This window comes from Leucoraja erinacea, chromosome 9, assembly GCF_028641065.1.
Source record: "Leucoraja erinacea ecotype New England chromosome 9, Leri_hhj_1, whole genome shotgun sequence".
Lineage (NCBI taxonomy): Eukaryota > Metazoa > Chordata > Chondrichthyes > Rajiformes > Rajidae > Leucoraja > Leucoraja erinaceus.
The window spans coordinates 55,147,909-55,159,844 of NC_073385.1; the positions used below are offsets into that span (position 1 = coordinate 55,147,909).

Genomic DNA, 11,936 nt, shown 5'->3' on the forward strand with positions numbered 1-11,936 from the left:
TATATAAAATTATGATGGTTGTGGATAGGGCAGTCTGCAGGAAACTGTTTGCCACATCGGAGGTGGATAAAACTAGAGGACCAAGATTTAGGATAAGAAGTAGGAGAGGAAATAGTTGAGGCAAGTACAATAGCAACACTTGAAAAACATTTGGACAGGAACAGGGATAAGAAAAAGTTTAGAAGGATTTGGGCCAAATAGAATTAGCTGAGACAGGGCATTGTGGTCTGCATGTTGGGCCAACGGGCCTGTTTCTGTGCTATCTATCTATATAACTAAAAGTCTCATCTTGACCACTTTCTCTCTGCGCTGTATATTGATTTTAGAAAAAAACAAAAAATGCTACCCTATGTCGCTATAATTTTTGGCCATCTTAGTCATAGTCCTCCTGCGCTGAGGTAGCCCCGAGGGTTATTCCGATCGATGAAAAATAAAAAAGTTATGAGTGTTTTTAAAAAGCTTGAGATCAGCTGATTGGTCCTCTCGCCTGTCAATCACCATGATGAAGGTAACGCCCCTTCCAGGGGTGGGGAGGGGGGGCAGGACTATAAAATCCCAGATGCCTGGACGTGAATGTCACTCTGGAAGATCCTGAGGGAGAGGCCACAACTATGATTCTAAGCTGAGAATCAACTGAACTGTGAGTCTGCAATGTACTTGCAATAAATGATTTTTTAGCCTTTAATGAAAATGAAATGAGTTGTTTGGCCTGCCCTGTGCTTGAAACTGCAGTGGAAATAGAAATGAAATGAAAATGTAATGAGTTGTTTGGCCTGTCCTGTGCTTGAAATTGAAATGGAAATGGAAATTAAATGAGTTGTTTGGCCTGCCCTGTGCTTGAAATTGAAATTGAAATGAAACGAGTTGTTTGGCCTGCTGTGCTTGAAATTGAAATGAAATGAGTTGTTTGGCCTGCCTGAAATTTCGACCCACAGGGCCCCTATTACCCGAAAATCCAGTCCATTTTGCCCAAAATGCCCGTATTAGCACAGGAGGAGCATTTTGGCTCAAAAGGCCCGTGCCGGGCTCGGTAAAGTTCAGAAAAAAGTGCCTTTCAGTGAGATTTCACTCAGATTTTTTTTTAAAAGGGCATATACAGCCCATCAGGTCTGTACAAGCCCAGGAGGAGTTCCTTTGGCCCATCAGTAAGTATTCCCCCTGCAAGTATTAATCCTCACCCCAGTATTTTTCTCCCTCCCTTCATTAACTCCCAGTGAGATCCAGGCCAGGATAAACTTTCCTCCTTCATTGCTGTGATCTGCAAAAAAAGATGAAAAATGTCTAAAATCGATTTCCCCACCATTCTCTCTCACAGAGTCTCGCATCTGTTTTGGGCAGAATTTCTGGCAGTTTCTGAGCTGCCAGCCCACCAGGCCTGAGTGACTGAGCTGCCAGCCCACCAGGCCTGAGTGACTGAGCTGCCAGCTCACCAGGCCTGAGTGACTAAGCTGCCAGCTCACCAGGCCTGCGTGACTGAGCTGCCAGCCCACCAGGCCTGAGTGACTGAGCTGCCAGCCCACCAGGCCTGAGTGACTGAGCTGCCAGCTCACCAGGCTTGAGTGACTGAGCTGCCAGCTCACCAGGCTTGAGTGACTGAGCTGCCAGCTCACCAGGCCTGAGTGATTGTGCTGCCAACCCAGAAGGCCTCAGTCACTGTGCTGCCAGCCCACCAGGCCTGAGTGACATAGCTGCCAGCCCAAGAATCCATTCAGCCCACAATATCCATACTAGCCCTCTGGAAATGAGTCCATTTGGCCCACAACACCCATACTAGCGCTCCAGAAAGCCCCCCACCCCCCCACAGGCCACTAATATTGCAATTGGTGGAGAGGTGGAATATTACGCTGGGGGACCAGCCCTCCCATGTGAACATGGGACTGAAAGGGCCCCACTTAGTCTAGTATAAATCTATAACTCTATTTAGAGGGGGTCGGAGGGGGATCTTTTCAACCGTGAATGATATGTCTGCACCATTAAAGAGAGAGGTAAAAGCAGTCACTGATGGCTTTTAAGAAGTATCTTGACAGGCACTTAAATTGTCTGAGCATAGCCTAAGTGCTGGAGGATGGTAGTATTATGGACGGGTACCCACGAGTATGTGAGGGCATGGTGGGCTGAATGGTTACTTTCAGTCCATATGACTTAATGACAATCTTGTGTAGGAAGGATCTGCAGATGCTGGTTTAAACCGAAGATAGACACAAAAAGTTGGAGTAACTCAGCGGGACAGGCAGCAACTCTGGAGAAAAGGAATGGGTGACGTTTCGGGTCGAGACCCTTCTTCAGACATTTATTTTACCCTAGTTGAGCTGTAATTGCAGTTTGAGATTTTGACACTAGATGGTGATGTTGCCTTTATTGACATACAGTTTGCTTGTCAGGTGTATTGTGTTAAATGCAAGAGCCTGAAGTCTTTGGGCTATCAAATTAATCTTGGGCAGCAAATAATCTATTGCAAATCAACCGGCTGTTTTACACCCCATCTGATTTTAATCCTGAGACAAAGTTATACCTTGTTGTGTCAATTAGATTTATCCCTGAGTCAACATTACTGAAAAAACATTGCCTAGCTTTGCTGTTATGGTTCAAACCAGCTGCTGTATTTTCAGTGGTAGCGCTGTAATTCCATTGCAAAGGACTCCACTGACTATAAAGCACAACAGGTATCTTGACGTCATAAAAGGCACTATATAAATGCAAGTCTTTGTTTAAATTTGGAGATCAAGTAAAAAATGACACACCAGAACTTTATGTATGGTTACTGTTGCAGAGTTTTAAGTTTTGATGTCATTATCAGCCTCAGGATAGAGTCAAAGTCACAGAGACAAACAACATGGAAGCAATGTAGAAAGCAACTGCAGATGCTGGTTTATACCGAAGATAAAGGCAAAGTGCTGGAGTAACTCAACGGGTCAGGCAGCATCTCCGGAGAAAAAAGATTGTTGACGTTTCGGGTCCAGACCCTATCTTCAGCAATCCTATCCTAACCCATTTTATTCTCTTGCCATTCTCATCTCCCAGATCCTGCCACTCATTTACACACTAGGGGTGATTTACTGTGGCCAATTCGTATAGAAAACCCACACATTATAGGGAGGTGGGTGGAAACCGCAGCGCCTGCAGATAATCCATGCAGTAGCAGGGAGGGTGTGCAAACTCCACATACAGTGGTCAAGATTGAACCTGTGATGTTGGAGCTGTGAGGCAACAGTTCTCGTAACTGTGCCACTCCAATTGATGGGTCAGGCGTTAAACTGAAAATTCGGACGGAATTCCTGGGACGATTGTGGGAAAAGTCGTCACTTCCTGGAACACTTTGAAGCATTTCAGGGGAGGCCACAGCCCCCAGTAGGAAGTGCCCAGTGCTCTGAATGGTTCAAAGACCCGAGGGCACTAGATCCGATCGCTTTTTGTTGCCAGTTGCTGCGCTCAGTGCTCTGGATGGTATTTGTGCTATATAATCTGCAAGCTGGTCACTGAGATGGAGACGTGCTCTCAGCCATTCAAAGAAACGTGCCTTCCGAAATGATAGCTCCAGAGGCTACTGCCACAAACAGCGGTAACCTTATTTCCCTGTTTCCTTCCAACACTTGAGGGAGAGCTTTCACCCCTTGGGCTCAGGAGCTGCAGATAAAGGCCTTGCATAACTCATTCCTATTAGATGTACAAATAAGGCAATCCAAATGTACTTTGAAATCTAAATAAGGGAGGGGAGAAGAGACATTGATTAAAAGGATAGACTTTTAGCACAATCTCAGAAGATCTCCCTCACACATTGACCAGTTAACCAAGTCCTTACTCAAATGTAGTCATTGTTTCAATGCAAACAAATGGGAACCTGTTTGTGCCTAGTGATATGATACAGACAGACAGTAAAGTGCCTCCATCATTTCTTATTGTTGTTGATATGGGCTGAAAGTTGAGTATCGCTCGCTCGGACACAAGAGTAATCTTCTTGAACTCTCCAGCTGATCTCCAAAGGAAAGCCCAGGGATTTCTTACAGTCAAGAGTGTTTAATGGTAATATACACCGGGATCAGAACAATTAAATACTTGCTTTCTGCAGTTTTACATTACATTACTGGCACATTAAATACTACTATGTTTACATATCTGTTGTGCTGCTGTGAGAATTTCAATGTTCCATTTCAGGACATTTAAATACTGGAGGGTGGCAAATATTGTCCCTCTTTTCAAGAAGGGCTGCAAGGAAAATGCTGGGAACTATAGGCCAGTGAGCTTAACATCTGTAGTCAGAAAGTTACTAGAAAGTATTCTGAGGGATAGGATATACTGGCATTTAGATGGATTAGGGCTGATTAGGGATAGTCATCATGGTTTTGTACGTGGGAGGTCGTGTCTCATAAATCTGATTGAGTATTTTGAAGACATGACCAAAAAGGTAAATGAGGGCAGAGGTGCTGATGTGTATATGGATTTCAGTACAACACTTGACAAGGATCCACATAGTAGGCTGCTCTGGAAGGTTAGATCGCATGTGGTCCAAGGCGTGACAGCTGAATGGTTAGAAAATTGGATTCATGGAAGGAAAACAGAGTGTTTTAGTGGAAGGTTGCATCTCGGACTGCAGGCCTGTGATTAGTGGTGTCGGTGCTGGGCCCATTATTGTTTGTCATCTACATCAATTATTTGGATGAGGACATGCATGGCAAGATTAGCAAGTTTGCAGATGATACAAAAGGGGGTGGTTTTGCAAATAGATGCTTGTAAAAAATTGCAGCAGGAGTTTGATCAATTGGCCAGGTGGGCTGACGAATGGTTGATGGAATTTAATACAGAGAAATGGGAGGCCTTGCATTTTGGGAAGTCTAACATAGGCAGGCCTACACAGTAAATGTTAGGCCCCTGAGTAGTGTTGTATAGCAGCGGGATCTAGGAGTACAGGTGCATGGCTCCTTGAAGGTCGAGTCACAAGTAGATAGGGTAGTCAAAAAGGCTTTGGGCACATTGGCCTTTATCAGTCAGAGTATTGAGTATAGAAGTTGGGAGGTCTTGTTGCAGTTGTATAAGACATTGGTGAGGCCGCAATTAGAGTATTGTGTTCAGTTCTAGGCACTATGTTATAAGAAAGATGTTGTCAAGCTGGAATGGGTACAGAGAAGATAAGACACAAAAATCTGGAGTAACTCAACGTGACAGGCAACATCTCTGGAGAGAAGGAATGGGTGATGTTTTGGGTCTCGACCATTTTTCAGACTGAAGTCTGAAGAAGGGTCTCGACCCAAAGCGTCACCCATTGACCAGTTTGAAGAAGGGTCTCGACCCAAAACGTCATCCATTCCTTCTCTCCAGAGATACTGCTTAGCCCACTGTTTATCTTCGGTTTAAACCAGCATCTACAGTTCCTTGTATAAATAAGGGTACAGAGAAGATTTACGAGGATGTTGCCAGGATTAGAGAGTCTGAGTTATAGGGAGATGTTTCTATATCTTGGAGCGCAGGAGGATGAGGGTTGATCTAAAAGATGTATCTAAAATCATGAGAGGAATAGATTGGGTAGATGCACAGAGTCTCTTGGCCAGAGTAGGTGAATCGAGGATCAGAGGACATAAGTTTAAGGTGAAGGGGAAAAGATTTAATAGGAACCTGAGGGGTAACATTTTCCACACAGAGGGTGGTGGGTGTACAGAACAACCTGCCAGAGGATCTAGTTGAGGCTGAGACTATCCCAACATTTAAAAAACAGTTGGACAAGTACATGGATAGGACAGGAATGGAGGGATATGGACCAAACGCGGGCAGGTGGGATAATTGTATCTGGGACATGTTGGCCGGTGTGGCATTGGGCTGAAGGGCCTGTTTCCATGCTGTATCACGCTGTGACTCTATGACATCTATATAACTACAAGTCTCATTTTGACCACTTCCTGTCTGCGCTGTATATTGATTTTAGAAAAAAACGGTATCCTATATCGCTATGATTTTTGTGCTTGAAACTGCAATGAAAATTGAAATGAAATGAAAATGCAACGAGTTGTTTGCCCTTCCCTGTGCTTGAAACTGCAATGGAAATGGAAATGAAATGAAAGTGCAATGAGCTGTTTGGCCTGCCCTGTGTTTGAAACAGCAATGGAAATAGAAATGAAATGAAAATGTAATGAACTGTTTGATCTGCCCTGTGCTTGAAACAGCAATGGAAATGGAAATGAAATGAAATGAAAATGCAATGAGCTGTTTGGCCTGCCCTGTGCTCGAAATTGAAATGGAACTGAAATTAAATGAAATGAATTGTTTGGCCTGCCCTCTGCTTGAAATTGAAATGGAACTGAAATGAAATGAGTTGTTTGGCCTGCCCTGTGCTTGAAACTGCACTGGAAATGGAAATAAAATGAAATGAAAATAAAATGAACTGTTTGGCCTGCCCTGTGCTTGAAACTGCAATGGAAATTGAAATGCAAATTAAATGAAAATGAAATGAGTTGTTTGGCCTGCCCTGTGCTTGAAATTGAAATTGAAATGAAATGAGTTGTTTGGCCTGTCTGAAACCACAAATTTTGGCCCACAAGGCCCCTTATAGCCAAAAGACCAGTTCCTTTTGCACAAAATGCCCGTATTAGCCCAGGAGGAGCATTTTGGCCCAAAACGCCCATGCCAGGCCAGGAAATGTCCAGAAAAAAGTGCCTTTCATTGAGATTTCACTCTGATTTTTTTTTTTAGAGCCCCTTCGGCCCATCAGGCCTGTGCTAGCCCAGGAGGAGTCCCTTCGGCCCATCAGTAAGTATTCCCCCTGCAAGTATTATACCTCCCCCAGGTATTTTTCTCCCTCCATTCATTGGCTCCATGTGAGATCCAGGCCAGAATAGACTTTCCTCCTTCATTGCTGTGATCTGCAGAAAAAGATGAAAAATGATTAAAATTGATTTTCCACCCGCTCCCCCTTATCTCTCACAGAGTCTCTCACCTGGTTTGGGAAGAATTTCTGGCAGTTTCTGAGCTGCCAGCCCACCAGGCCTGAGTGACTGAGCTGCCAGCCCACCCAGGCCTGAGTGGCTGAGCTGCCTACCCACCATGCATGAGTGACTGAGCTTCCGGCCCACCAGGCCTGAGTGACTGAGCTGCCAGCCCAAGAATCCATTCGGTAAACACTGTCCATACTAGCCCTCTGGAAACCAGTACCTTCGGCCCACAACACCCATACTAGCGCTCCAGAAAGCCCCCCACTGGCCACCAATATTGGAATTGGCGGCGAGGTGGAATATTGCATTGGTGGACCAGCCCTCCCGTGTGAACATGGGACCCAACGGGTTCCACTTAGTCTAGTATCCTCTAACTCCAAGCATAAATTCCCACCATTATCCTTGAGTGGTCCTACCTTCTCTCTGGTTATCCTCTTGTTTTTAATGTATGCATAAAAAAGTTTTATTAATCCGACTCACCAAAGAGATATCATGACCTTTTAAGGCCCTTATAATCGCCCACTTGATTCTTTCCTGCTTGCTTTACATTCTTCAAAGCCTTTGTCTGATTTCATCTTTCTAAACCTTACAACACTTCATTATTATTTTGACCAAATTGACAACCCTTTATGGTTCAGTGGTTCAATGCTACTCTATTGTCACATCTACCTGGACACAGTAACATTCTATTTTTTGCATGCAGTTCAATTAAATCATATATTAGCACAATCATAAATAAGTGCAAAAGTGCAATGATTGTAGTGTAAGAATAGTGTAAGAATAGCAGACTTCACTGAGGTGGTACACAAAGAATCACCTTGTCTCTGGCACCATCTTGTGCCCTGGTTATCCAAAGTTCCCCTATCTTACCATCCTTATCCCTCCTCCTTATTAGAACATACTCTGACCTTAAAATGACTCGCACATCATATCAGATGTGGACTTATTCAGTGGGTCCAAGTGGCAAGTAAGAGTTACATAAAAAAGTGTCAGGTCTTATCTAAATGGTGGCCGACTAGGAAAAGGGGAGATGCAGTGAGACCTGGGTGTCATGGTACACCAGTCATTGAAAGTAGGCATGCAGGTGCAGCAGGCAGTGAAGAAAGCGAATGGTATGTTAGTTTTCATAGCAAAAGGATTTGAGTATAGGAGCAGGGAGGTTCTACTGCAGTTGTACAGGGTCTTGGTGAGACCACACCTGGAGTATTGCGTACAGTTTTGGTCTCCAAATCTGAGGAAGGACATTATTGCCATAGAGGGAGTGCAGAGAAGGTTCACCAGACTGATTCCTGGGATGTCAGGACTGTCTAATGAAGAAAGACTGGATAGACTTGGTTTATACTCTCTAGAATTTAGGAGATTGAGAGGGGATCTTATAGAAACTTACAAAATTCTTAAGGGGTTGGACAGGCAAGATGCAGGAAGAATGCTCCCGATGTTGGGGAAGTCCAGGACAAGGGGTCACAGCTTAAGGATAAGGGGGAAATTCTTTAAAACCGAGATGAGAAGAACCTTTTTCACACAGAGAGTGGTGAATCTCTGGAACTCTCTGCCGCAGAGGGTAGTCAAGGCCAGTTCATTGGCTATATTTAAGAGGGAGTTAGATGTGGCCCTTGTGGCTAAGGGGATCAGAGGGTATGGAGAGAAGGCAGGTACGGGATACTGAGTTGGATGATCAGCCATGATCATATTGAATGGCGGTGCAGGCTCGAAGGGCCAAATGGACTACTCCTGCACCTAATTTCTATGTTTCTATGTCTTGATCAGCTCCAACAGGGATCTGCTCACCTTCCTGAGGAGTAAATTACAGTTGGATCCAATTGCTTGTTCTATCTGCTTTGAACAATTTGGTCCCACTTTCCCCCATTGAGGTCCAAGCTTTTCAAGCATTTACCCAATTTCTTTTTCAATTAACACTGTTTCCACCAGTAAAACAGTATGCTGCAGACTACATCAACTCTCTGCATAAACAAAGATCATCACATCACCCTGTAAACACTTAGTTTGAGATACAGTGCGGAAACCGGCCCTTAGGCCCACCGCGTCCATGCTAACCAGCGATCTCCCCACATTAACACTATCCTACACACACTAGGGACGATTTAAAATTATACCAAGCCAATTAACGCACAAATCTGTTTGTCTTTGGAGTGTGGGAGGAAACCGGAGATCCCGGAGCAAACCCACACAGGTCACGGGGAGAACGTTAAAAACTCTGTACAGACAAGAAGCTGTGGCCAGGATCGAACCCATGTCTCTGGTGCAGTAAGGCAGCAACTCTACTGCTGCACCACTGCTGCCATATTTAGTTTAGTTTAGAGATACAGCATGGAAACTGGCCCTTTGGCCCACCAAGTCTACTCCATACACGAGTTCTGTCATCCCACTTCTGCATCCTACACACTAGGGACAATTTACAGAAGACAATTAACCTACAAACCCGCATATCTTTGGAATTTGTGAGGAAACTGGAGCATCTGGAGAAAACCCATCTAGTCACAGGAGAAGATACAAACTCCACACAGACAGTAACTGTAGTCACGGCAGCTTAGTTGTAGGTTGTTTCTATTGACTGATCCTAATTTACTTTAGATTTTAGAGATAGAGCGTGGAAACAGACCCTTTGGCCCACCGAGTCCGCACCCCCAGCGATCATCCCATACACTAATCCTATCCTACACACTAACAACAGTTTACAACTTTACCAAAACCAATTAACCAACAAACCTGCGCATCTTTGGAGTGTGGGAGGAAACTGGAGCATCTGGAGAAAACCCACTTGGTCACAGGGAGAACGTACAAACTCCACACAGAGAGCACCCATAGTCAGGATCGAACTCGGGTCTCTGGTGCTGTGAAGCAGTAATTCTACTCCACTGTGCGCTGTCATTCATGACAAGATATTGAATTTGAAATGCTATGTCAGCTTAGTTGCATGTTGTTTCTATTGACTGATCCTAATGCTTATGAAAAAATGTTTAGATTGTTTGGGCTATTACTCTCCATTAAGTCTAGCTTACATTGCTTTGATCTTGCTTTCCAGGATCTTGAGGAATACTTCTAGCAATGGAGCTTCCTGTGAAGTCTTCCCTATATAAACAAGCCTTTCTAGGATGGATTTCTGGAATCTATCCACACCGGTACCTGTCTGGTCAGTGTGTGAAGGTGTTGTTGTGATTGTCTATTGTGTAGCCTTCAGTGTTCAGCAGCCAGTGATTGTTTCCTGTTTTTCTCACTCAAACAATGGTGGGAAAGGCTTCCCCTCTGTGACTAGGCCTCGGGGTTAATGGAACAAAGAGGAAAAAGTCCTCCCATTGTCTGCAATTCAGTAATCGTACTCTTTTCCTCCGTTTTAAAATTACTTTAAGGATAATAAAAATGTAAACGTCTGGAAACTGTATCAGTGCACATTATGATCTCAAAGCCAGGGCCTTCTAACCTTTCAGGCTGTGAACATATCTCCAGGAATTAAAGACAAACTCCCAGAACAGCATAAGGAGAAAACAATTTTAAAGTCATTAAAAAAAATTGCTTATTTTTATTCTCTTCAATCATTTTTGTTCATTGGTTAAAAGAGCATGGGACGTGGAAATAAAAGTGCTGTTTGAATGGCCATGAATCATCCAAGTTGGTGGGAGGAACATGGCCAATTACAGTGGGCTAATGGAGGCAGCAGATCATGTGGTAAAACTTCCAAGAACTTGTCCAATCGATATTCTTTTTCTGATGGAATCCTCTTCTGTCCCATGTGATTTTCTCACTTTGGCAGATTAAACAATCTTCATTCCCTATAAAGCTCCCGACCCGCCAGCTCTATCCCATTCCCTCCTAACCTCCCAGCTTATTCATATCCCAGCCCCTCAAGACCCCCAACCCAATCTCATCCCTGCTTCCCAAACTCTTGAGTCAAACACACTCCCGATCACGCACAATTCCAGCCCATTCAATCAGCTCCCTGACAATGCCAAACCCACCCCCCGCCAATTCAATCTCACCCCAATCTCACCAACCCCTCCAACTCAATCACATCCAAATTAGAATCATTTTGGATTTTTGAATATTCCTTCAAGTGGCAAAGGGGCTCTATCATTTTGACAGCCTGGTGCCTCAGGAATGTTGTCTAGAAGGGACTCCTGTGGGTGGGTGAGCCAAAATAACAGGGTCTCTATGGGAATGAATGTGCCCATGCTCTGAGAGTGCCTGCAGGTGAGCATTCAGGAGCGGGTGGGCGAGTTCAGTAGTGTGGGGCCCATGTCGATACAAGGACCTGTAAATGCTGATTTGTACCAAAGATGGATACAAAGTGCTGGAGTAACTCAGCGGATCAGGCAGCATCTCTGGAGACAAAGGATGGGTGATGTTTTGGGTCAGGACCCTTCTTCAGATGCAATTGCAATGCAATGTTCGTGCAATGAGAGGGCTTACAGGTGGGCATTCAGAGAAAGGTAGGTGAGCCCAGGTGGCAAGGCTCCTATGGGTGGGTGAGTACAGATAGGAGGGTCCCATGGCATGAGAGGGGCTACAGGTGGACATTCAGGGGAGAGTGGGTGAGCCTGGGTAACATGGCACCAATGGGTGGGTCCTTCAAAGGTGATGAGTAAGTCCAGGCTATATGGATGAGTAGGGGCTCTATATGGATGTGTGCCCAAGGTTGCGAGAGGGTTTGCAGGTGGGTGTTCAGGAGAGAATGTATGAGGCCAGTGGATATATCTATGTAACCAACAGCATGAGCCCTTCAGACTGGACCTGGATCCAATTAAAAATAATATTTATCTTCTCCAACCAAGGCAACGCAAGCCTTCATTCTGTAATAAACTCGCAAAGTGATGGAACACACCGGAGGTCAGGCAGCATCCACTGGGACAGAACCAAACAAAGTTAACATTGTAGAACGATGACTTTGATCAGAATTGGACAAACATTTCCAGAGGTAACGGGCTTTGTCCAAGCACATAGACGAGGATTGGGGGAAGGGAAAGAGTACTGAGAGAGGGTACGCAGTAGAACGGGTAATATGAC

At 44.6% G+C, this 11,936-nt stretch overlaps 1 long non-coding RNA gene across 1 annotated transcript; it reads left to right on the forward strand.

Moving 5' to 3' along the window:
- Nucleotides 1–573: 573 nt before the first annotated feature.
- On the forward strand, nt 574–10,684 carry LOC129700401 (uncharacterized). Its single transcript, XR_008724058.1, has 3 exons — nt 574–640; nt 6,679–6,735; nt 9,961–10,684. It is a non-coding gene; the product is annotated as an uncharacterized LOC129700401 (long non-coding RNA).
- Nucleotides 10,685–11,936: the final 1,252 nt, after the last annotated feature.